Source organism: Martes martes (genome assembly GCF_963455335.1).
Source record: "Martes martes genome assembly, chromosome: 9".
Taxonomy (NCBI): domain Eukaryota; kingdom Metazoa; phylum Chordata; class Mammalia; order Carnivora; family Mustelidae; genus Martes; species Martes martes.
This window is the reverse complement of record NC_137896.1, coordinates 28421495-28447212: the sequence shown is the minus strand read 5'-3', so window position 1 is coordinate 28447212 and position 25718 is coordinate 28421495. Positions and strand designations below refer to the sequence as shown.

The window sequence follows — 25718 nt, the reverse complement described above, 5'->3', positions numbered from 1 at the left end:
AATTGCAGGGTTTAGGGTAGCTCTATTTTCAACTTCTTGAGGAAACTCCACACTCTTTTCCAGAGTGGCTTCACCAGTTTGCATTCCCACCAACAGTATAAATGGGTTCCCCTTTATCTACACCCTCACCAACACCTGTCATTTCCTGACTTGCTCATTTTAGCCATTCTGACTGGGGTAAGGTGGTATCTCATTATGGATTTGATTTGTATTTTCCTAATGTTGAGAGATGTTGAGCACGTTTTTATGTGTCTGTTGGCCATTTGGATGTCTTCTTTGGAGAAATGTCTGTTCATGTCTTTGGCCTATTTCTTGATTGGATTATTTGTTCTGTGTGTGTTGAGTTTGGTAAGTTCCTTCTAGATTTTGGATACTAGCCCTTTATCTGATATATCATTTGAAAATATCTTCTCTCGTTCTGTTTGTTGTCTTTTGGTTTTGCTGACTGTTTTCTTTGCTGTGTAAAAGCTTGCTATCTTGATGAAATCCCAACAGTTCATTTTTGCTTTTGTTTCCCTCCCCTTTGGAGACATGTCTAGCAAGAAGTTGCTCTGGCTGAGGTCAAAGAAGTTGCTGCCTCTGTTCTCCTCAAGGACCTGGATGAATTCCTGTCTCACATTGAGGTCTTTCATCCATTTGGAGTCTATTTTTTGTGTGTGGTATAAGGAAATGGTCCAGTTTCATTCTTCTGTATATGGCTATCCCATGTTCCTAGCACCATTTATTGAAGACAATTTTATTCTCTCCATTGGATATTCTTTCTTGCTTTGAGGAAGATTAGTTGACCCTACAGTTGAGGGTCCATTTCTGGTTTCTTTCTTTCTTTCTTTGATCTGTGTGTCTGTTTTTGTGCCAGTACCGTACTGTCTTGACATTACAGCTTAGTAATAGAGCTTGAAGCCTGCAATTGCGTTGCCACCAGCTTTGGCTTTCTTTTGCAACATCCCTTTGGCTACTCAGGGTCTTTTCTGCTTCCATACAAATTTGGGGATTATTTATTTCAGTTCTGTGAAAAGTGTGAATGGTATTTTGATAGGGATTGCACTGAATCTGTGGATTGTTCTGGGTAGCATAGACATTTTCACAATATTTGTTCTTCCAATCCATGAGCATGGAATGTTTTTCCATTTCTTTATGTCTTCCTCCATTTCTTTCATGACTATGGTATAGTTATCTGAGTACAGATCCTTTGCCTCTTTGGTTAGGTGGATTCCTAAATATCTTATGGTTTTGGGTGCAATTATACATGGGATGGACTCCTTAATTTCTCTTTCTTCTGTCGCATTGTTGTTGTAGACAAACCCAAGTTATTTCTATGTGTTGATTTTATATCCTGCCACTGTATGGAATTCCTGGATGAGTTAGCAATTTTGGGTTAGAGTCTTTTGGGTTTTCCACAGAAAGTATCCTATTGTATGTAAAGGGTGAGAATCTTTGTAGATTCTTTGTAGATCTTTGTAGATCTTTGTAGAATCTTTGTAGATTCGAATGCCTTTTATTTTCTTTTTGTTGTCTGATGCCTGAGACTAGGAATTCTGTACTATGTTCAACAATAGTGGTGAGAATGGGCATCTCTGTCGTGTTCCTGACCTGAAGGGAAAAGCTCTCAGTTTTTCCTCATTGGGAATGATGTTCTCTGTGGGTTTCCCATAGGTGGCCTTTATGATATGAAGGCATGTACCCTCTATCCCTCCACGGTTAAGAGTTTGGATCAAGAAGGGACACATTAATTTGTCAAATGTTTTTCTGCATCTTTTGAGAGGATCCTATGGTTTTAGTTCTTTCTTCTATTAAGGTAGTGGGTTCCTTTGATTGATTTGTGATTGTTGAACCACCCTTGCAGCCCAGGAATAAATTTGATTTGGTCGTGGTGAACCATCCTTTTATTTATTTATTTTTTAAAGATTTTATTTATTTATTTGTCAGAGAGAGAGAGGGAGAGAGAGTGAGCGAGCACAGGCAAAGGCAGAGGGAGAAGCAGGCTCCCTGCCAAGCAAGGAGCCCAATGTGGGACTCGATCCCAGGACGCTGGGATCATGACCTGAGCCGAAGGCAGCCGTTTAACCAACTGAACCACCCAGGCGTCCCTGAATCATCCTTTTAATGGGCTGTTGGATCCTATTGGCTAGTATGTTGGTGAGAATTTTTGCATCCATATTCATCAAGGATAGTGGCCTGTAATTCTCCTTTTGGGTGGGGTCTTTATCTGTTTTTGGGATCAAGGTAATATTGGTCTCATCAAAAGGATTTGGAAGTTTTCCTTCCAGTTCTATTTTTTGGAAAAGTTTCAGAAGAAGAGGTATTAAATCTTCTTTATGTTTGGTAGAATTCCCCTGGGAAGCATCTGGTGCTGGGCTCTTATTTCTTGGGGGATTTTTGATGACTGCTCCGATTTCCTTGCTGTTTATGAGTCTCTTCAGGTTTTCTTTTCTTCCCAGTTCAATTTTGGTGATTTCTATGTTTCTGGGAATGCATCCATTTTTTCAAGTCTGCCTGATTTGTTGACATTGAGTTCCCATCCAATGTTCTTATAAGAATCTGACCTTTTTTTGATTCCATATGAATTTTATTCTTTGAATAATGCTATTGGAATTCAGATAGGGATTTCATTCCATTTGTAGATTGCTTTGGGTATGGTGGACATGTTAACATTATTAACTTTTCCAGTTAATGAGCATGGTGTATGTTTCCATTTATTTGTGTCATCTTCCAAATCTTCGGCCCATACATTCACCCACCGACACGCGCATATTTTTCCTTCCTTTTCCACCATGTGTTCAGTATACCAGGTCTATCTCATTCTTGGTTACTAGAATTTTTTTTTATTCCTAGATTTTTTTTTTCTTGATGCAATTGTCAGTGACATTGCTTCCTTAATTTCTCTTTGTGAAAGTTGGTCATCAGTATATAGAAATACAAGTTGGGGCACTTGGGTGGCTCAGTCAGTTAAGTGTCTGCCATCAGGTCAAGTCATGATCTTGGGGTTTTGGGAATGAGTCCAGCATTGGGCTCCCTGCTCAGCAGGGAGCCTGCTTTTCCCAGACTCTCTGCTGCTCCCCCTCCTTATGCTCTGTGTGTGTGTGTTAAATAAGTACATTCTTTAAAAAAAAAGAGATGCAACATGTCTCTATATATTGACTTTGTATCCTGCAGCTTTATTGAATTTGTTTATTCTAATTTATTCAAATTGTTTATTTGTTAATAAAAATTCATTTTTTTGTGGACTCTTTAGGGATTTCTACATATGGTATCATGTCATCTGCAAATAGTGACCATTTTCTTTTCCTATTTAGATTTCTTTTTTCTTTTCTTTTCTTTTTTTTTTTTTTTTGTCTAAATGGTTTGGCTAGGGCTTTCAATACGATGACGAATGAAAGTGGTAAGAGCGGGCATCTTTATCTTGTTCTTGCTAATGGAAAAGTTTTCAGCCTTTCACCCTCAAGTATGATGTCAGCTGTGGCTTTTTGTTTGGTTGAGGTATGTTCCCTCAATACCCAGATGGTTTAGAGTCTTTATCATAAATGCGTATTGAATCTTGTCAAATGTTCTTTCTGCAGCTATTGTAACAATCCATATGGTTTCAGGTCTCCCACTGAGGTCTTGAAACTGTTTTGAGTTTGTCTGTATGGTGCAGGAAGCAGAGGAATATCATTCTTCTATGGGTAGCTGTCCCGTTTTCCCAACACTGTTTGCTGTAGAGACTGTCCTTTTCTTTTTCGATATTCTTGCCTGCTCTGTGGACGATTAATTGGCCACATAATTGTGGGTTTATATCTGAGCTTCTATCCTGTTCCCTTGGTCGCTGTGTGTATTTTTGTGCCGGTATCATACTGTTAGGATGACTACAGCTTTGTAGTATAACTTGAAATCTGGAATTTTGACCCTCCAGCTTTGTTTTTCTTCTCAACATTGGGTTGGCTGTTCAGTATCTTTGGTGGTTCCATGCAAATGTTTAGGAGTGTTTGCTTGAGTTCTTTTTGTTTAACTTAAATTCAATGAGCCAACTTATAGTACATCATTAGTTTCATATGTAGTGTTCAATAATAGATCAGGTGTGTATAACAGCTAGTGCTCATTGCATTATGTGCCCTCCTTAATGCCCATCACCCAGTTACCCCATTCTGCATCCACCTGCCCTCCAGCAACCCTCAGTTTGTTTCTGTTATGAAGAGTCTCTTATGGTTTTTCTCCCTCTCTGATGACTTCCCATTCAGTTTTCCCTCCCCTCCCCTCTGATCCTTTATGGTGTTTCTTCTATTTCACATACGAGTGAACCCATCTGCTGATTGCCTTTCTCTGATAGACTTATTTCACTCAGCATAATATCCTCCAGTTCCACCCAGGTGGATATGATGGTAATTCTTCACCCTCTCTGATGGCTGAATAATATTTCATTGTAGATATTACCCACATCTTCTTTATCCATTCATCTGTCCTTGGACATCTGGGCTCTTTCCATAGTTTTGCTAGAGTGGATATTGCTGTAATGAACATTGGGGGCTTTACTTTTCACTCAATCTGTATCTTTGGGGTAAATACCTAGTAGTGCAATTGCTGGGTCGTAGGGTCCTCTCTCTCTCTCTCTCTCTTTTTTTTTAAAGATTTCATTTATTTATTTGACAGACGGAGATCACAAGTAGGCAGAGAGGCAGGCAGAGAGAGAGGGAGAGGGGGAAGCAGGCTCCCTGCTGAGCAGAGAGCCCAATGTGGGGCTTGATCCCAGGACCCTGAGACCATGAATTGAGCTGAAGGCAGAGGCTTAACCCACTGACCCACCCAGGTGCCCCAGGTAGCTCTATTTTTAAGTTCTTGAAGAAACTCAATAACATTTGGCAGAGTAGCTGTACAAGCTTGCATTCCCACCAGCAATGTAAGAGTGTTCCCCTTTCGCTACATCCTTGCCAACATTTGTTCTTTCCTGCCTTGATCATTCTAGGCATGCCAATTGTTGTAAGGTGGTATCTCATTGTGGTTTTGATTTGTATTTCCCTGATGGCTATTAACGTGGAGCACTTTTTAGTGTGTCTCTTGGTCTCTAGTATGTCCTTTTGATAGAAAGGCATGTTTATGTTTTCACCTATGTCTTAAGCTAGGATAAGGGTAGTCCCAGGAGCATGGAAGTTGTGATCTTCTTAGCTGTGGAGACCTTCAGAGACATCTGAATTGAGGGCTAGAATTAAGGAGAGTATCAGTCTCAGGGTTTGCATTCAGTATAGTATGAAAGTATAAATAAGCAGGGATTGGTTCAAGATTTCATTCAGATTTCTCTTGCTCTAAATCCTTTCTGGAGTTCTAAAAGTCATGATTTCTGACTTTGTTGTAGGATGAGTCCTTTGCTTAGGTGTCCCCATTCCCTGGAGATCTGGAGCCAGGCCTCTGGGAATGGTCCTTTAAAAAGCCAACCTAGGGTTAGGATTAGGGCCTAGGATCATGGCAGGTTCAACCTGCCAGCTGTGTGGCAAGACTCCCTGAGGGCTGAGTTGAGGGCATGGGTCAGGGTGCATGTCAGGCCTCAGGCTTGTGTTCAGCAGGCCACTGAGTGCAGGGGTGGCCTCAGGTGGGCATGCAGATTTCTCCTGCTCTGAACTGTTTCTGGAGTTCCAAATGCCATGACTTACTTCTGGGTTGCAGGCAGAGTCCTCTGGAATTGCTCAGTGTCCCCAGTCCCTAGGGCTTTGGCACCAGGTCTCTGGGGCAGACCCCTCTGAGCCCAACCTAGGGTCAGGTTTAGAGTCAGGTTTAGGGTCACGGGTTAGGGGCAGGAGTTGGGGTTAGGGTTTAGGGGTTTGCTGGGGTTAATTTATTTGTCTTTAATACAAGATGTCCATGCTTAAATTAGACATTTTATTAGAGTATTTTACAGTGAGTAAAGGTTATCATGTAACCCAAATATTTACGGAGAAGAACCAAATGTACCAAAGCAATACTTAAGACAATATTTCTTGACATTTGTGTTCTATGGTCAATATTCCAGATGGATTCATTGGCCCTGTCTTTCTGGTCTTGGCTAAAAGCATCTTCTCAGTGGGCTTCCTTAATGTCTGCATAGAATGGCTCTCTTAGTCCTTAACCTGCATTTCTTCCTATCGTTGATCCATTGATTATATCCCATATCTTTGCAAGCTCCTAGAGGTATATGTTTGCACTAAGTAGATACTCCATAATATGTATTAATTGAACAAGTATGGCTTTCTTTTTAATAAAAAATATCCATGTTTTATCAGTGAATTTTTTTTTACCATATCAGAATATATTTGGAGAAAGCTATTGCTTCATGAATATACATCTGTCAAGGCTGTGGCTTTATTATGTCCTGTGTCATGCTTCCCTGAGCTAGCCAGAGTGCTCATGATGCATGTATGAAGCTCAGCTTCAAACCTTAAGGGTGAATTCTGTGAAGGTGTTAGGGGGCATTTGGGAGGCTTGTCCTGCTAGACATCACCATGTCATTTGGAACCAGATGCGATGTGAGCACCCTCTCTTTCCCTAGCTTCTTCCATCTTCCTCTACCCTCTGTCAGCATATGGGTTTCCCACTAGCCATATCTTTGCAGGCAATCTCTGAGATGGCCTATGGCTTGGATTCCATTGACATCACAGAGTCTCATTATAAGCAGTGTCAGAGGTTTCTGTGGCCCTGAAATGAACTTTATTCCCAGAATATGCACCATGAAGAGTCCCATAAGAGTCTGAGAGTCCGGGGGGTGCCTGGATGGCTCAGTGGGTTGAAGCCTCTGCCTTCGGTTCAGGTCATGACCCCAGGGTCCTGGGATCGAGCCCTGCATCGGGCTCTCTGCTCAGCAGGGAGCCTGCTTCCTCCCCTCTCTCTCTGCCTGCCTCTCTGCCTACTTGTGATTTCTGTCTGTCAAATAAATGAATAAAATCTTAAAAAAAAAAAAGAGTCTGGGAGTCCGGGAAAGATAAATGGGTGATTGCAGCTCTAGCCAAAGCCTCTCTGGGGTATCATGCTAGAGGCCATCTCCCATCTCAGTCTGGCTCTCTCACTGATTTCCAATACAACCTAGGAGAGTCACTTCATTGGAGCTTCAGGCTCATCATTTCTAAAATGAGGAAATGATTTTAGATTAATTGATTTATTCAAGACTATGGAATGAACTCCTAGGAAGTTCTGGGCAGTTTCCAAGATGGATTCTATCTCAGGAGTTCTGACTTCCATCCTCCCCACTCCTATTGAGTTCCCCCACTGGACACAATGGCTGTTCCAGGGAAAGTCCCTAGGACAACACTGGACAACCAAGTGTCTTCAGGGTGTACCCCCATGCCATCTGATGTGGCTGAGGGGCCATGAGCAATTCTGAACCCAAACCAAGGTTTTGGCTGTGCTGCCTTATTTGCACAAAAATAATGGTGTCTGGATCAGGCTTTCACTGCAACAACTGAGCCAGCTTAGTGAGGACCTTGCCCAGGACACTAGCCCCATGACACTGTGAGGGCACTCGGAGTCCAAGGTTAAGTCATGCAATGCAAGTGATTCTACATCAGGGTAGATGATGCAAGGTACAGTTTCACAGCAACATGACAAAAAAAATTTAAATGACAGAATAATATGTAGTTAAATGTACTCTGTACTTTGGCAGTGATGGGAAAAGTGAACGATGGGGTCAGAAAGGGGAATGGAGTTCCAAGAAACAGGCCAGAGTCATCGGGAGGTAGGGTGTGTCTCGTGGAGGAAGGGACCAGGAGGGTCATCACGGGTTATAACTTTGCAACATCAGGGTGTGTGCTCTGCCTCGCCCATGACCCCCAGGGACACTAGGGGCAGTCTAGCTCCAGAAGATCTGCAGACTGCAAATTGGCCTGAGCAGAGCCTCTGTGGTATGTCTTCTTTGTCCCTGGGTGTGGCTCTTTCTCTGCTTCTGGAGGCTGTTGATTCTCCTTTGTTTTCCTCCTAGCTGCACTATTTTGTGTGGATTCAGTGCTGTTACTTGACACAAATTCTCCCTGAAAAGAAGTGGAATAGAAGTCATCCTTGTTTCCTAAGTAGACCTGAGAGATTCAATAGTCATAGCCTTTCCCCAGGCCTCTGGGCCTTCATTGGCTCGCCAACTCTGAGATTTTTGAAAACATCTTCTATTCTTAACAAGTTGAAAGAATTAGTTTGTTTTTTAAAAAATTCAGCAAAGTCACACTTTTCATAATCTAAACAATGATCTGTAAACATTGAATGAACAAGTTTTGACAGGGTGAAGGAAGAATTGGCTTTGCAGTGGGATTTGTGGCAATGTTTACTCACGGATGCCCCCGTGTGGCCACTCTCCAGATAGCACGTGGTGGAGGAGTGGGCCAGCTCACATGCACAGGATGTGTTCTTTTAGTTCCTTGCTATCTTCCTCCCCTTTTGGTCACCCTGGTCCTGAACCTTTAGCTCCCGAGATAACTTGGGTGTGCAGATTTCTGTTGACATGTCTAAGTGTAGATCTGTCTTGCCTTTGTTCCCTGTCCTTGGGTCACAGATGAAGGTGTGAAAAGTCATCATACTCTGAAAGCAACAAAAAGAAATACCAAGTGTGCTCTGCCCCTGGCACCTCAGGCTTGAAAGCAATGGCCAACTACATACTTTATGTTCTACACAATCAGCTTTTGGGACTCACGGATGCATGTGAAATGAAATCGTACTGAAAGAAATATTACCGAACTTTTTAAAAAAATTAATTTATTTATTTTAATAAACATATAATGTATTTTTATCCCCAGGGGTACAGGTCTGTGAATCACCAGGTTTACACATTTCACAGCACTCATCATAGCACATACCCTCCCCAGTGTCCATATCCCCACCACCCTCTCCCGTCCCCCCTCCCCCCAGCAACCTGCTCAGTCTGTTTTTTGAGATTGAGTCTTTTATGGTTTGTCTCCCTCCCAATCCCATCTTCTTTCATTTTTTCTTTTCCTACCCCCCCAACCCCCCCACATTGCATCTCCACTTCCTCATATCAGGGAGATCATATGATAGTTGTCTTTCTCCGATTGACTTATTTCGCTAAGCATAATGCCCTCTAGTTCCATCCACGTCATCACAAATGGCAAGATTTCATTTCTTTTGATGGCTGCATAGTATTCCATTGTGTATATATACCACATCTTCTTTATCCATTCATCTGTTGATGGACATCTAGGTTCTTTCCATAGTTTGGCTATTGTGGACATTGCTGCTATAAACATTCGGGTGCACGTGCCCCTTCGGAGCACCACGTTTGTATCTTTAGGATATATACCCAGTAGTGCAATCGCTGGGTCATAGGGTAGCTCTATTTTCAGTTTTTTGAGGAACCTCCACACTGTTTTCCAGAGTGGTTGCACCAGCTTGCATTCCCACCAGCAGTGTAGGAGGGTTCCCCTCTCTCTCCGCATCCTCGCCAGCATCTGTCATTTCTTGACTTGTTAATTTTAGCCATTCTGACTGGTGTGAGGTGGTATCTCATTGTGGTTTTGATTTGTATTTCCCTGATGCCGAGTGATGTGGAGCATTTTTTCATGTGTCTGTTGGCCATCTGGATGTCTTCTTTGCAGAAATGTCTGTTCATGTCCTCTGCCCATTTCTTGATTGGATTATTTGTTCGTTGGGTATTGAGTTTGCTAAGCTCTTTATAGATTTTGGATACTAGCCCTTTATCTGATATGCCGTTTGCAAATATCTTCTCCCATTCTGTCAGTTGTCTTTTGGTTTTGTTAACTGTTTCCTTTGCTGTGCAAAAGCTTTTGATCTTGATGAAATCCCATTAGTTCATTTTTGCCCTTGCTTCTGTTGCCTTTGGCGATGTTCCTAGGAAGAAGTTGCTGCAGTTGAGGTCAAAGAGGTTGCTGCCTCCTCAAGGATTTTGATGGATTCCTTTCTCACATTGAGGTCCTTCATCCATTTTGAGTCTATTTTTGTGTGTGGTGTAAGGAAATAGTCCAATTTCATTTTTCTGCATGTGGCTGTCCAATTTTCCCAGCACCATTTGTTGAAGAGGGTGTCTTTTTTCCATTGGACATTCCTTCCTGCTTTGTCGAAGATTAGTTGACCATAGAGTTGAGGGTCTATTTCTGGGCTCTCTATTCTGTTCCATTGATCTATATGTCTGTTTTTGTGCCAGTACCATGCTGTCTTGATGATGACAGCTTTGTAATAGAGCTTGAAGTCTGGAATTGTGATGCCCCCAACTTTGGCTTTCTTTATCAATATTCATTTCGCTATTCGAGGTCTTTTCTGGTTCCATATAAATTTTAGGATTATTCATTCCATTTCTTTGAAAAAAATGGATGGGATTTTGATAGGGATTGCATTAAATGTGTAGATTGCTTTAGGTAGAATAGACATTTTCACAATATTTGTTCTTCCAATCCATGAGCATGGAACATTTTTCCATTTCTTTGTGTCTTCCTCAATTTCTTTCATGAGTACTTTATAGTTTTCTGAGTATAGATTCTTTGCCTCTTTGGTTAGGTTTATTCCTAGGTATCTTATGGTTTTGGGTGCAATTGTAAATGGGACTGACTCCTCAATTTCTCTTTCTTCTGTCTTGTTGTTAGTGTAAAGAAATGCAACTGATTTCTGTGCATTGATTTTATATCCTGACACTTTACTGAATTCCTGTACAAGTTCTAGCAGTTTTGGAGTGGAGCCTTTTGGGTTTTCCACATATAGTATCATATCGTCTGCAAAGAGTGATAGTTTGACTTCTTCTTTGCCAATTTGGATGCCTTTAAGAAATATTACCGAACTTTTGCCTTGCAGAAGACAGTTTACGGACACCGCCCCTTGCCCACCCTGTCATTTCCAGTCTGGCCAATGCCCGGTCACACTGACACATGTAGCCACACAAGGACATAACTGTGACATCCTCCTGAAGCCCTCCTGGTCCCCTTGCCCTCCTATCCGGCCTACCCTGTACACACCCAGTCCTCCCACATACCCCCCGTAGTGATACAGCTGTGATCATCCTCCTGGATCATTTCCAGTCCCCCTACCCCCAGGTCTGGCCAACCCTGCACACTCCCAGTCCTCCTGAGTGTCCCCTGTCATGGCACTTGTCACACAAGGCTGTCGTTTGTTGTCTCTTGGTCTGTTCTTTCTGCTTGGAGATCTCTCTCACAGATGCCTGATTGGATGACAGGTGGATGAAAGGTTTCAGTATCTTTTGTCCTGGAACAGCAGGCATCCTTCAAAACCCTGATGGGCAAGGGGAGTCTCTGTTCCTCTGTGTGCCCCCAGCCTTGGTAGTATATAGTGTCCAGAACAAGGGATTTGGGAGTCCTTCCAGATGAAGTTTGTTCTATGAAGGTAGATTCCTTCTGAGATCATTATGGAACCACATTGCATGGCTGTTCCTGTGGGACAGAAAGCATGCCACTGTGTTGTATTCTCCTTCAACTGGCTAACAAAGAGGAAACGCACGCTCACACTCACAAGTGCACACTTACACCTCCGTTTCTGGGCATCACTACCATGTAAACTACACTGAATTCCTGTTGGGCCGCAAACATGTAGACGTGCCATTCAAGGTGTAAAGGGAGGAGGATGGATGTGGGGTTCTGGCTAAAAGGATGGAAGTCCGCGGGGTGCCTGGGTGGCTCAGTGGGTTGGGCCTCTGCCTTCGGCTCAGGTCATGATCCCAGCTTCCTGGGATCGAGCCCCGCATCGGGCTCTCTGCTCGGCCGGGAGCCTGCTTCCTCCACTCTCTCTGCCTGCCTCTCTGCCTACTTGTGATCTCTGTCTGTCAAATAAATAAATAAAATCTTTAAAAAAAAAATAAAAAATAAAAGGATGGAAGTCCTTGCCTCTGGGGGTGAAGAAAATAGATTTTACCCAGAAGGTGCTCCGTTCTACTCAAAGAAGTGACATAATCCTAGGATCTTTGAGACCAGGGATTGGCACAGACTTTTCTGTAAAGTCTTCTGTAAAAATTTTTGGTTAGGTGTTGCAGTCCATGTGGTGTCTGTGACAATGACTCCACTCTTGCTTTGTGGCATGAAAGCAGCCACAGACCATCCATAACTCATGTTCCAGCCACACTTGATTGAGGGAATATGGGGGGTGGTCTATTTGGCCCATGGGTGGTGGTTTCCCACATACCAGATCTGCAACACAATGGATGATGGGGGAGAGGGCTCTTCCTTTCCAATGGCAGGGTGGGTGTACACTGGGATCTATCCTGCCTAACCCTGGCCCCTCCACTTGAAAGAAAAAAAGAGGTGATAGTGAAATTAGCTAACAATTAAGGCCTCAGAAATTCTCCCACCTTTCTCTGCAGGCCTTGAGCTTACCACAAGATGTTTGTCTGTGGTTGAATTCCATGTAGGTGTTGTTTGGCTGAGTAAGTCCCCATTGGCTGGTGGGTATATCTTGAGGGTTATATACCACACAGATGGTCAAGACCATCTGTGGCTCAAGACCATGAGCACATTTAGGGTTCTCCTGAGTTAGCGGAGGATTTAGCATGTACGGGCTTCAAGATGAGTCCAACAGCCCTCACCAATGTTATGGAGCACCTGGCTTCCTGGGCCCTCTGTGGCACTGGCACAGGTCTGGCCTAGGCCACTTCTGCAGTGGCGATGGAAAAGTCCCTGGCCTGGGTGGTCCACAGGTTATTGGCACAGGTTATTAGGACCTCTGTTGTAATGTTTTTTCTTTTTCTTTTCTTTTTTTCAAACTTTCCTTTCAGTGCTCCAGAATTCATTGTTTATGTGCCATACCCAGTGCTCCATGCAATACATGCCCTCCATAATACCCACCATCAGGCTCACCCAACGCCCCACCCCCCTTCCCTCCGAAACCCTCAGTTTGTTTCTCAGAGTCCACAGTCTCTCATGGTTCATCTCCCCCTCCAATTTCTCCCAACTCACTTCTCCTCTCCATCTCCCCATGTCCTCCGTGTTATTCCTTATGCTCCACAAATAAGTGAAACCGTATGATAACTGACTCTCTCTGCTTGACTTATTTCACTCAGCATAGTCTCCTCCAGTCCCTTCCACGTTGATATAAAAGTTGGGTATTCATCCTTTCTGATGGAGGCATAATACTCCATAGTATATATATGGACCATATCTTTTTTATCCATTTGCCTGTTGAAGGGCATCTTGGCTCTTTCCACAGTTTGGCCACTGTGACCATTGCTGCTATAAACATTGGGGTATGGATGGCCCTTCTTTTCACTACATCTGTATCTTTGGGGAAAAAAACCCAATAGTGCAATTGCAGGGTCATAGGGAAGCTCTAATTTTAATTTCTTAAGGAATCTCCATGCTGTTTTCCAAAGTGGCTGCACCAACTTGCATTCCCACCAACAGTGTAAGAGGGTTCCCCTTTCTCCATGTCCTCTTCAACACATGTTGTTTACTGTCTTGTTAATTTTGGCCATTCTAACTTGTGTAAGGTATGTCAATGTGGTTTTGATTTGAATCTCCCTGATGGTTAATGATGATGAACATTTTTTTTCAGGTGTAATGACTTTTCTAATGGCCATGGTGGCAAGATCTTCTAGGATGCATCTGTTAATAAAATGAATATTAATTTCTGATAGTAAGTGGGTTCAAGATGCTGGCTTAGCACCTAGCTCGTCAGTCCCAGCACCTCGGTACTACTGTACTACTCTGCAGAGACAATGGCTGAGAATGAGCAAAGTGGATGGAAACTAGTCTGGAGTGCACAAGGGAAGGGTGTGTGTATGTGTGTAGATGGTTGAGGATAATAGCTCTGGCCAAGCTGTATCTCCAACTTATCTAGGTTCAAGAAGGTGCGGGCAGTCAATGGTGTTTCACCATCTACCATTTTGCAGATGAGGAATATGCCTGTTGCATGGAGTATGGCAAGACTTGTTCCCAGTATTCTCTAGTTGGTATGGAAGTCGGGGAGAGCAGCACCCTCCATCTTCTAGGATAAGTGTGAGAGGCTGAGTGCTCTCAAGAAGGCGTCTGGCTTTCGCAGGGCTCACTGTGAGCCTGCACACAGGACTGAGGAGGACAGTTTACGGTTTTCTTCTGAGGATGGAGTATTGGAAATGCAGTGCCCCATGTAATCCTGGGAAAGGAACAGATCTGGAATCCACTGTAGTGTTACTTCCTGGGAGTGGTGGTAATCTGCAGCATCCGCTTCATGAGGTGTCTGTCCTTTATTGAGTTCTGGGTGTGGTTTCTGTGACTTTGTCCTAATGGCTGGGATGTCCAAGCAATGGGATTTGTTTGGCTTCACTGTTAAGAGTTGGTTCATTGGGAGTGGGCAAGTCCCATTCTGCTGCTGAGAAGTGTGTCTCTAGCGGTTAGAGTGTGTATTACAAGCCTAGAGGTCAATGGTGAGGTGGTTACGGTGGTCAGCAGGCTATTGTTACTGATGAGTTTTTTAAAAAAGATTTTTATTTATCAGAGAGAGAGAGAGAGAGAGAGAGAGAGAGCACGTGCACAAGCAGGGAGAGTGGCAGGCAGAGGTGGAGAGAGAAGCAGGCTCCCCGCGGAGCAAGGAGGCTGATGCGGGACTCAATCCCAGGACCCTGGAATCGTGACCTGAGCCGAAGGCAGCAGCTTAACTGACTGAGCCACCCAGGTGTCCCAGTTATTGATGATTTTTACGGGTGAATTCTATAGGATGAGATGTTAGATCTTATGGTTAGGGATCCTCATTAACTGCCCATAAAGGGCGCTTTTTCTGAGTTTCATATTCAATATCTTTTTATTGCTTCTAATAGCCCTCCTTGTACTTGATATTCATGCATTACAACATTGCCTGCATTTTACCCGTGTGTCGATGAGGATTTGAGGAAGGAAAAAGTTAGTGCTTCTACAAATTGTACTGGAACAACCAAATAATAGCATTTTATTTTTGACACAAAGTAGGAAGTATCCTGCTGTGATTCTTAGTTTAAAGCAGGGGAGGTCACCTGGGTGGCTCAGTGGGTTAAAGCCTCTGCCTTTGGCTCGGGTCATGATCCCAGGGTCCTGGGATTGAGCCCCGCGTCGGGCTCTCTGCTCGGCAGGGAGCCTGCTTCCTCCTCTCTCTCTCGCCTGCCTCTCTGACTACTTGTGATCTCTGTCTGTCAAATAAGTAAATAAAATCTTTTAAAAAACTAAAAAAAAAATAAAGCAGGGGAGGGGGGGTCCTCTTTCAGTACTGGTAATGAGTACCATAGGCCTTCCTAGGGAACATTATCAGATTCTATTGGAAGCTTGGTCTTTGTTATTGTGGAAGAATCAGGAGTCGACCAATAATTTGTCTCCTGTTTCGTTTCCCATGAACAGTTCCACAATATTTGGTTTCACACCTCCACCACTGTGAAATCATCCCAACTTTGGCAGCAGCTCGCCCTTCTCTGCCAAGGGTATGTTTGAGCCAAGACAAAAGTGAATTCTGGGTGACTGGGAGACCCTAGGGTCAGAATGATGTTGGTAGGGAGTTACTGAGATCTTAAATTCTAAACCAGCTCCTGACACCCAGATGAAATACATTTCAGATTTAGAAACTTCTGATAGAAATTTTGTGTCCATGATGACAATTGAAGAGAATGTGTCATTCCTAAACCTAACCTGGACCTCTAACTTTAATGCTGAAGCCTAACCTGGCCTTAAAGCCCAAACTGGAACCCTGAATCCCAAATCTGAAATTGGTCCTGAAGCCTGGACTCTGAACCTGAGCCCTGGATCCAAGCCCTGAACCATGAACCCAAGCCCTAAACCAGAACTCTGAGCCATGAACCCTGACTGAACCCAAATCCCAGCATGAACCCAAACCCCAAATTTGACCTTGAACTTTATCCCAGAAGCCCTGAGTCTTAAACCCTAAATCATAAACCTAAAGGCCTAAACTCTAACTGTTCCCTTGCCCCTCACTCTAAATCCTCACCCTGACCCTAAACCCAGAGCCTGATCTAGAACTCTGATACCTGAACCTGAACCCAAATTCAAACCCTTCACCACACTTTGTTTATGCGTTCACTGTTGATGGATATTTGCAGTTTCTACCTTTTGATTCTTGTAAACATTGTTTGGGTTTGGGGCTAGGGTTAGGGTCTTGGACTGGGAACAGGTCCAGGCTTGAGAACAAGTTGAGGTCAGAGTGTGGTTCTGCGTCAGAGCCAGGGTCATGTTTGGTGCCACCGTTTGGTTCAGGGACTGTTGTCATTCCATATTGTTTCCAATTTGCTGTTCTTTAGCTATTTTTGGAGAAGCTGGGGGATACTGGGCTCCATGCAGCTTGAATTTCCAGAATGAAATGGCTTTAGCTGGACCCCGGGAGGGAGCGGGTGCTTCCATTGAAGGGTGAGCTCCCCTAGTCCTGCACTGCCTCCACCGCCTGCAGAGGGCGCTGGACCCCAGCTCCCGCCCTGAGCCTGGCCTGTGCAGCTGTAGCTGGGACGGGAGCCTGGCCTCCTCAGGACCCACTGTGGAGACTTCTGGGGGACATGGGGTCACTCCCACACTGATAAGACAAGCTGCGGAGGATATGGGTCCACATCCACACTGACAGGGCCCACTGTGGAGGACGTGGGGCTGCGTCCACACTGACAGCTCTCCAGCCCCCCTAGGACCGGCTGCTGGAGGAGAAGGTGAGGAGAAGCAGGCTGAGCAGAGACTGGCGAGGGCGTGCATGGTCTCAAGACCCCATGGAAGAGGGCACGCTGTGTAGACACTGGGGCTTCCGTGGTTTTGTGTGTGGTGATGTGGCCTCCCACGGTGCTGTGAGTGGGTCTGTGGGGTCTCCCCTTTCTGGGCTTGGATGCGTGCCCTGGATCCCGCGTCTGTGTTTGTGCGCATGCATGTGGATTCGGTTCCTGGGGCTCCTCAGATAGTCTGCAGTCTGGGAGTGTACACCCGCTCTGTGTTCATGCTCCCCCCACCTCAGCCCTGCAGGGTCCTTCCTGTGTCCACACCCGCTTCAGGGTTCGTCTGGAGTCTGGAAGTTCAGGAGTGACAGCGTGGACTCTGTAGATGCCTTTGGGGAAAGCAGGAATTTCCCCAGTGTCGGTTCTTCCGTGAGCACAGAGTGTCTTCCCATCTCCATGTGTCTCCCTCCATGTCTGTCATTAGTGTCTCATGGCTGTCAGAGGACAAGTCTGTCACCTCCTTGGTTCAGGGGACTCCTAGGTATCTTGTTCTTTTGGATGCAGTAGTAGTAAATGAGATTGTTCTCCGTAGTCTCTTTCTTTCTTTCTTTTTTTAAAGAAAAAAGATTTTTATTTATTTATTTGACAGACAGAGATCACAAGTAGGCAGAGAGGCAGGCAGAGAGAGAGACAGAGGAGGGAGCAGGCTTCCTGTGGAGCAGAGAGCCCGATGTGGGGCTCGATCCCAGGACCCTAGGATCATGACCCAAGCTGAAGGCAGAGGCTTTAACCCACTGAGCCACCCAGGCGCCCCTGTAGTCTCTTTCTGATGGTTCCTTTGGAGCACGTAGGAATGCAATTGATTCATGTAGATTGATTTTGTTCCTTGCAAGTTTCTTGAACTTATTAGTTCTGTTCACTTGAAACTCAAACTGCCAGTTATTTGACCAGCAAAGTGGGTTTATTTGGGAATAGCAGAGAATGGCAATCTGGGCTGAGCAAGCTAGTCCCATCACAGACAAGTGCAAGAAACAAAGGAGAGGAACATTATTTCATGGAGGAGGAAGAAGTTGGGAGGGTTGCTTGGAAGGAAAATCCACTGGAGAAAGGGAGGGGTTTGGGGTAATGGAGGATTCTCAATGGCTGAGCTGCGGGATTTCTTGTAGGAGATGGACCCTCCAGCTTCCCCTGTGGGGCCTGGAATGGATGAGTCTCTCCTGTGGGGGATTCTAATGTGGGGTCTGTAATGGGCACTGAGCACCAGGCACCCCCTTCCAGCCTCCCCTTCTGGCGTACCCAGTACACCTTACTGAGGTTTCCCTTCCTGCTTTTTCAGTTCTAACCAGGTTGTGGTTGAGCAGTATGGAGAATTGGAATTCCAAATCCCACTGCTTCCACTGCACTCAAGACACAGGGATGCCTGATTTAATCCTCCCACGAGTCTCTTGCTAACATGTGGCCTCCTCCAAGGGCGAGTGGCCTGTCTATGGTGGGTGAACTGGATCTGGGAGGGCGTGGCCTCCATCCTGGAGTCTGATGTCCTCTTTGCTTCTGTGACGTGCGTGGTGCTAACGTGGATGTTTGGAAGAGTCATTTACTCTGTGGTGATTTCAAATCTGCAGTAACTTGTCACAGCAGCACAAATATGCTTTATCTCCACACTCCGACTCCCCAGCTGTCATTTCTTTACCATGTTTGCCACTTCACCCAGGCTACTTTGGTGCATTTTACCCCAAACAGGGACACTGTCCCACGGAACCACCACAGAACCCCAAGTGAGGAAATCATGATGGTTCCCACATTGGAACCCAGACCACAGGCCCACGCTGTCACCACCTGCCTGATGGTCTGAAATGTCTTCCCCATTAGGATCCAGTTTTCTTCTGGAACTTCTTCCAGGACTTTCCCTTATTTGGGTAACCTTGATGGACTTAAGGGGCACAGATGGCTCCAGCTGGAGTGGTATTTCTATATGGCTTATGTCACTGGGACTGTTTTCAGTGTCCATCCACATTGTGACATGCATCAGTCCTTCAATCACTTTTTCACAGTGACTAAACATAAGAACATTGATGCCTTAAAACATTTCAGGTACCCAATTCTCTGGCCTTAGCTGAGCTCCCACAGTTGTACATCATTCTCCAGAACTTTCTTATTCTCCCCGAGGGAGCCTGTTTGTATGAAACACCAACTCCCTATTGTCCTTTCCTCTCAGTCTCCTGCAGCCACATCCAGTTTTGTGTCCCAGACACCTCATCCAAGTGGAATCACAAGTATCTCTCCTTCTGTGACTGGCTGGTTTCACTCAGTGTAATGACTTCCAGGTTCAACCTGTGTTGTAGTCTGTATCAGAACTCCCTTCATTTTTTAAAAAAAAGATTTTATTTACTTATTTGACAGATAGAGATCACAAGTAGGCAGAGAGGCAGGTGGGGGGGGGGGAAGCAGGCTCCCTGCTGAGCAGAGAGCCTGATGCGGGGCTCGATCCCAGGACCCTGAGATCATGACCTGAGCTGAAGGCAGAGGTTTAACCCACTAAGCCACCCAAGCACCCCAGAACTCTCTTCATTTTTAAGGCTGAATCATGTTCCATGGTTATAAACCACATTTTGTTTATCCATTCATCTGTCAGTGGATACTTGGGTGGTTTCCACCTTTTGGCTGTTCTGAGAAATGCTGCTTTGAATATGGGTACTTCTACTTTCAATTTTTGGGGCCATACAGGCTGCAGTGGAATTCTGTATTTAATATTTTAAGGAACCACCATATTTTTTCCCCACAAATGAACTATTTTACTTCATTCCTTCATAGGGCAGAACAAGATGGCCATTTATGGATCTACCTCATTTTGTTTATCCTTTTCCCCATGGATGGACATTTGCATTGTTTCTGGTTTTTGCCTATTGTGAACACTGCTGCTATGAATATTCCTGCATATTTTTGTTTGTTTGTTTGAACCAGTGTTTTCAATTCAGGGGTATATATCTAGGAGTACAATTGTTGAACCATATGGTGATTCTGCTTTGATCTATCTGAGTAAATGCCAGACTATTTTACATGTAGACTGCACCATTTTTCACAAGCGAGTTTAAGGGTTTCATTTTCTCAACATCCTCTTGTTATTTTTAGTTTTCTTGATCATAGTGATTCTACTTGTGTAAAAGGACATCTAACTGGTTTAAATCTTCATTTCCATAAAGAGTAAAGATGCTTAAAATCTATTCATGTGCTACTCACCATTTGTATGATTTCTCTGGAGAAGTGTCTATCCAAGTCCTTTGTCCATTTTATTTTTTATTTTATTTTATTTTTTAAAAGATTTTATTTATTTGACACAGAGAGAGAGATCACAAGTAGGCAGAGAGGCAGGCAGAGAGAAAGGGGGGAAGCAGGCTCCCTGCTGATCAGAGAGCCTGATGCGGGGCTCAATCCCAGGACCCTGAGATCATGACCCAAGCTGAAGGCAGAGGCTTAACCCACTGAGCCACCCAGGCGCCCCCCTTTGTCCATTTTAGAAAAGGGATTTTCTTTTTGTTGAGTTGTAGAAGCTCTTTACATATTCTGGACAACAGAGTCTTATTAGATAAATAATCTACAAATATTTCCCTCCATTCTGGGGTCTTTTCAGTTGCTGGATAGTATCTTCTGATGCACAAGTATTTTTAAATTTTTTACATTTCTTTTTTAAGAGTGAGTGAGAGAGAGTGTGCAAATGGACAAGGGCAGAAGGAGAAGGAAAGAGAATCCTAAGCAGGCCCCACATTCAGTGTGGAGCCTGACATGGGGCTCAATCTCATGACCCTGAGATCATGATCTGAGCCAAAATTAAGAGTCAGACAGTTAACCAACTGAGTGACCCACGCGCCTGGGACAGATTTTTAATTTTGAGGATATTATTTTATCTATTTTTTTCTTTCCCTTCTTATGCTTTGGTGTCAGATCTAAAAACATTACTAAATCCAAGGCTATGAAGATTTATCCCCATTTGTTTCTTCTAGAGTTTATAATTTTACCTCTTACATTTAAGCCTTTAACTTATTTTGAACTAATGTTTATATGTGGTGTGAGGTAAGGGTCCAGTGCCATTCCTCTGTACATGGATAGTGGATTGTCTAGCACTCTTTGTTGAAAAGACCATTCTGTCCCTCCAGTTGTCCACCCTTGTCCACCCTTGTCAAAATTCAGTGGACCATAGATGAAGGGGTTTATTTCTGGGCTCTCAGTTAAATTCCACTGATCTGTATGCATACTTTAAAATTTTTTTAAATTTTATTTATTAAAATTTTTAAAATTTAAATTCAATTAACATATAATGTATTATTTGTTTCAGGGTGTATGCATACTTTTACAACAGTATCACAATGTTTTATTTACTGTTGCTTTGTGTTAAGATTTGAACTTTGGAAGTGTGACCTTTCACCTTTGATTTTCTTTTTCAGGATGGTTTTGGCTATCTTGCAGTCCCTTAAAATTCCATATGACTATTATGATTAGCTTGTGCATTTCTTCTCAAAGGCCTTTGTGAAATTTCTTGGGAACACATTGAATTTCCACATTGCTTTGTGTACTGTTGCCATCTTATCAATAGTATGTCTTTTCATTACCATGGGGTGTCCTCAGATTTATTTAGGTTTCCCTTACTTTCTTTCTGCAATGTTTTGTAATTTTTGGTGTATAAGCTGTACACATTGATTACATCTATTCCTACGTATTTTGTCAATGTTGATGTTCCTTAAAATGGAATTGTTTTCTTACATTCCTTTTTGGATGATTCATTGCTAGTGCATACAAATAAGAGAGATCTTTGTGTATTGATATTTTGTCCCGTAACTTTGTGGAATTAGGGAACTGGCTGTAATCATTTTTTGTTGATTCTTTGGGCAGCTCTGTATATAAGATGATGCCATCTCTGGCCTCTGAATAGACCTAGTTCTAGTATTTCCTTTCACATGTGGATTCCTTATTTCTTGCCGTATTATTCTGGGTAGAACTCTCAGTACAATACTGAGCAAGGAGTGAAAGCCAGCCTGATGGACAGAGTAGAGCTGTCAGTCCTCAAAATTGAGCATGTTGTTTGATTAGGGTTAGGTTGGGGTTAGGGTTAGGGCTTATGGTTAGGGTTTTCCTGTCCTCAGCTGTACAGAGCCCATTCTTCTCCAGTAACCAGTAGGGTGATCTTTTCAGGACATAACCTTTGAGCTTCTATGTGATCCACTCCCCAGCTGCTTGTTCTTCCCAGCCTTCCCTCTCTCACCATATCCCCCCACCCCTGTGGGCCTCCCAGGTGTGTGGTCATCCCACATGTGCCTTGGACCTGACCCTGAGCCTTTACATTCTGCCTGCCCTCTGCCAGAAACACTCTTCTCTCCCCTTGCTTCATGCCTGGCTTGTTACCCTGTTGGCTGGACCTGGACTTGCCCCCTGGTGACCTGACTCATGTCTGCTGGCTGTGTTTGGCCTTGCCCCCAATTTAAATGTAGTGCTCACTTTCCCTGTGTGAGCAATTTACTAAGCTGCCAGGTATGGGGCAGGCACAGGGAAGTAACCTTAGTGTCTGTGTGAAAAAATCCATCTCAGGACATCTGGGTGGCTCAGTCATTAAACATCTGCCTTTGGCTCAGGTCGTGATCCCAGGGTCCTGGGATTGAACCCCACCATGTTGAGCTCCCTGATCAGTGGGGAGCCTGCTTCTCCTTCTCCCAGTCCCCCTGCTTGTGTTCCCTCTCTAGCTGTCTCTCTCTTTGTCAAATAAATAAAATCTTAAAAAAAATCATTCTCAGAGGGACTCACCACCCTTTCTGACAATGGGGGAGCTGTTGTCCCCACAGGTGGTCCCCTCAGAGAGACAAGACTTCTAACTTTTGGGGGCCCAGGAGATGTAGACCTGGACCTGGAAGCTTACGCTCTTGAATTCATGGCTGGGGCCTAAGCAAGCCCCCTTTTCTTCCAGCGGTCCTCTTTCTCCTTCCTTGCCCATGGGCTGGACCTGATTCCTGATCTAGGGGAGTTCGAGGGTGACCACTCCTAGGAATAGCAGGGTTGACTGATGGACCTTGTCAGCAAGAGTCCCAGTAGCCTTCAAGGGAGGACCTTATGGGGTTGGAGACAGCTCTGTGGGGACCAGCGACAGCCCACTCAAAGCAAAGTGGGGCAGGAGGCCAGCCCTGCTAATTCTAGCCAGTCTGTAGGCCACAGAAAGGAGGGCTGTGCCCAAAGGTGCTCTACTCCTTGCAGATAGGGAAAGGACCTGTAGGGGGTTGGCCAGGAGAGGGCACCTGCTGGGTTTGCCTGGGAGCTCAGCACAGGGGGAGTGTTCCTGGCTCCAGCATTCTGACTATGGGGTTGGTTTCCCGCCTCTGAAGCCTCAGGCTCCCCTTTGTATGATGGGGTGCTGATGGCCTCCATCTCTGGGAGCAGAAGGTAGGGAGGTCCCACAAGCAGACTTGCTCAGGACAGACTGGGAGAGTGGCTATTGCTTAAAGCAACCCAGGGCCTGTCCCCTTGAAGAAGGTGCACACATCCATGGCCCACAGCTCTGGGGTCCTTCCACCAGCCTCTGACAGTGACCCTCCTCCTGCCTTGTCCCTTGTCCCTGTAGATAGGTGGTCTTCCTGGAGCTGTTCCTGCAGAGGGCAGAGAAACCCATCATGGTAGGACACAGGGTCGCCTACTAGGTCATCACCGACCAGCAGGCTGCCAGTCCTGTGTAGCCCCCTGGAAGGGCTGAAGGGTGGTGGTCCTTGAGGTCCCTGGTGCCACGCACTGGCAGGACGTGTCCATGCAGCACATGGTGATGGTCAGCCGCTTCTGTGAGCAGCAATTCCTCCATGAGTTGGATGACCTGGTGTGTGTGGATGTGGACATGAAGTTCTGTGACCATGTGGGCATGGAGATCCTGTCCCCCCTCTTTGGCACCCTGCAACCCAGTTTCTACCGGGTGTCCCATGAAGACTTCATCTACCAGCGCTGGCCACAGTCCCAGGCCCACATCCCCAGGGACCAGGGTGACATTTACTACATGGGGGCCTTTTTTGGGGGTTTGGCGGTAGAGTTTCATTGACTGACCTTGGCCTGTCACCAGGTGATGGGGATTGACCTGGCCAATGGGATGGAGGTTGTGTGGTGTGATGAGAGCCACTTGAACAGGTACCCACTGGACCAAAAGCCCACCAAGGTGCTATCCCTGGAGGACATATGGGGTCTGCGGTGGCTGGGCTGTCCTTCCCGCCTTTCATGAAGCAGCTGAGATTTGGGCCGTGCCCAAGAATCACCAGGGCATCATAAGGGGCTGTTCCCATCTCCATCAGGGGGTGCTGTCCTGAGCAGAGCTATCAGAGCAGGTTCCTACTTCTGTCCCCTTGAGGGATACTGTGGAACCCAGCCCTGCCCACACGGGCATGTCCAGGGCTCCCAGCTGTTCCTGCACACAGGAGGCCAGGGGACACAAGCTCCTCTCTTTGTGGTCACTACATTTTGATAAATTTTGGGTCATTTGCAGCTGTGAACGGCTCCAGTTTTATGTTGGATTTTTTCTGTGTCAATGCTGAGCAACCATCTTTAAAAAGAACAATCAAGGGGCACCTGGGTGGCTCAGTGGGTTAAAGCCTCTGTCTTCGGCTCAGGTCATGATCCCAGGGTCCTGGGATCGAGCCCCGCATCGGGCTCTCTGCTCAGCGGGGAGCCTGCTTCCCCCTCTCTCTGCCTGCCTCTCTGCCTACTTGTGATCTCTCTCTCTGTCAAATAAATAAATAATAATCTAAAAAAAAAAAAAAAAAAAAAAAAAAAAGAACAATCAAGGGAAAAGGTTTTCTTCCTGGTTCTAGACAGACACCGCCTGGTGGGGCTGGGAGTGGTCCTGCAGCGGCCGTGGAGCCAGGATGGCCTCTGGTCACGTTTTCCATCCTAGTCCCTGGACGTTGCCATGGCCATGGGGGTGCACAGAGCCACCTCTCAGACCTTCAGTCCCCTGACTGCCAGAGGCCTTGGCTGTGGCCGCTAGCTCAGGGCCAACCTGAGATGGCCCTAGGCTCTGCCCTCTGCTGATTGTCAGACTTGGCAAGTAGGAAGTGAAGGCCAAGGCAGAGTGAGAAGAGGCCTGGCTGGTGCTGAAGGTATATCCTGACACCCGCACACCAAGAGCCTTCCTCCCAATCTGCAAAGACTCAAAGGTTTTTTGTTTGTTTGTTTTTTGTTTTTTGTTTTTAAGAAGGAGGGCAGTTTCCAGATGTTTAAGGAAATCTCACCCAGTGGACAGTTGACCACTGCATTCACAGACCAGACACTTCTGTGGACACACACAACGAGGGATACAGATTTGGCAAAATCAGTTCAGAAATGTCACTAAGCCAACAGCAGAACTGCAGTGAAAGGAGCAGCAGTGAAGCCTGGGTATGGGAAGAATGGGCATTTGACTTGCTACACTGCACTCTTCACAGTGTCCCAGATCCAAAGGCAGAGAGACAAGTGGTGGTGACACAGGAAAGGAATGTATTTCAGTGCAGCTGACACCGGAAGGCTGAGGACTGCATGGTCTCAAGGTGTTGAAAACACTCCTGAGCTTTTATACGAGGAAAGTCTGGGACGAATGTTGGTGGGCAGGTGCAGGTGCAGGAGGTCAATAAAGTTTCGGCCAATCATTGTTTTGGGGTCCATCACGTGGGGTCTTGCTGGTGACCGTCAGGCAGTGGTTATTGCTTGAAGGGTTGTTTTGGTGCCTGCTGGGTCTTTGACTTAAGAGATGAGCCGGAAGGAGGGACATCATCAGTTAGGAAGTACAGACGAAGGTCAGAGTGCAGGTGGGTAAAGGCCTCTTTCACTCCAAGAGCAGGGAAGCTCCGAGCCTCTGCTACACACCTTGTCCAGTGCATCGCTTCCAACTGCCTGGTCCTGAGTTCTGTCCTTTTAATGAACTGGTCATCCAGTAAGCAACGTGTTTCTCTGAGTTCCATGAGCCACTCGAGCAGACTATTTGAACCTGAGGAGGAGGTTGTGGGGCCCTCCAATCTGTAGCCATAGCTCAGAAACACAAGTGACCTCTCTGCCCAGCCACTGGCTGGCCACTCAGCTAACAGCACAGGGATTCAGCAGCCACACGCAGCAAAGAACACAGACCGGACAAAGTTAGTTCAGAAAAGTCACTAAGCCAACAGTAGCAGCCACAATGAGCGGCAATAATGAAGCCTGGGGT

At 45.4% G+C, this 25718-nt stretch overlaps 1 pseudogene across 1 annotated transcript; it reads left to right on the top strand.

Moving 5' to 3' along the window:
* The first annotated feature begins 7615 nt into the window (after window positions 1-7615).
* On the top strand, window positions 7616-23768 carry LOC308349072 (histo-blood group ABO system transferase 2-like; annotated as a pseudogene). Its single transcript has 2 exons — window positions 7616-7669; window positions 23134-23768. The product of its transcript is annotated as a histo-blood group ABO system transferase 2-like (transcript).
* The last annotated feature ends 1950 nt before the right edge of the window (window positions 23769-25718 follow it).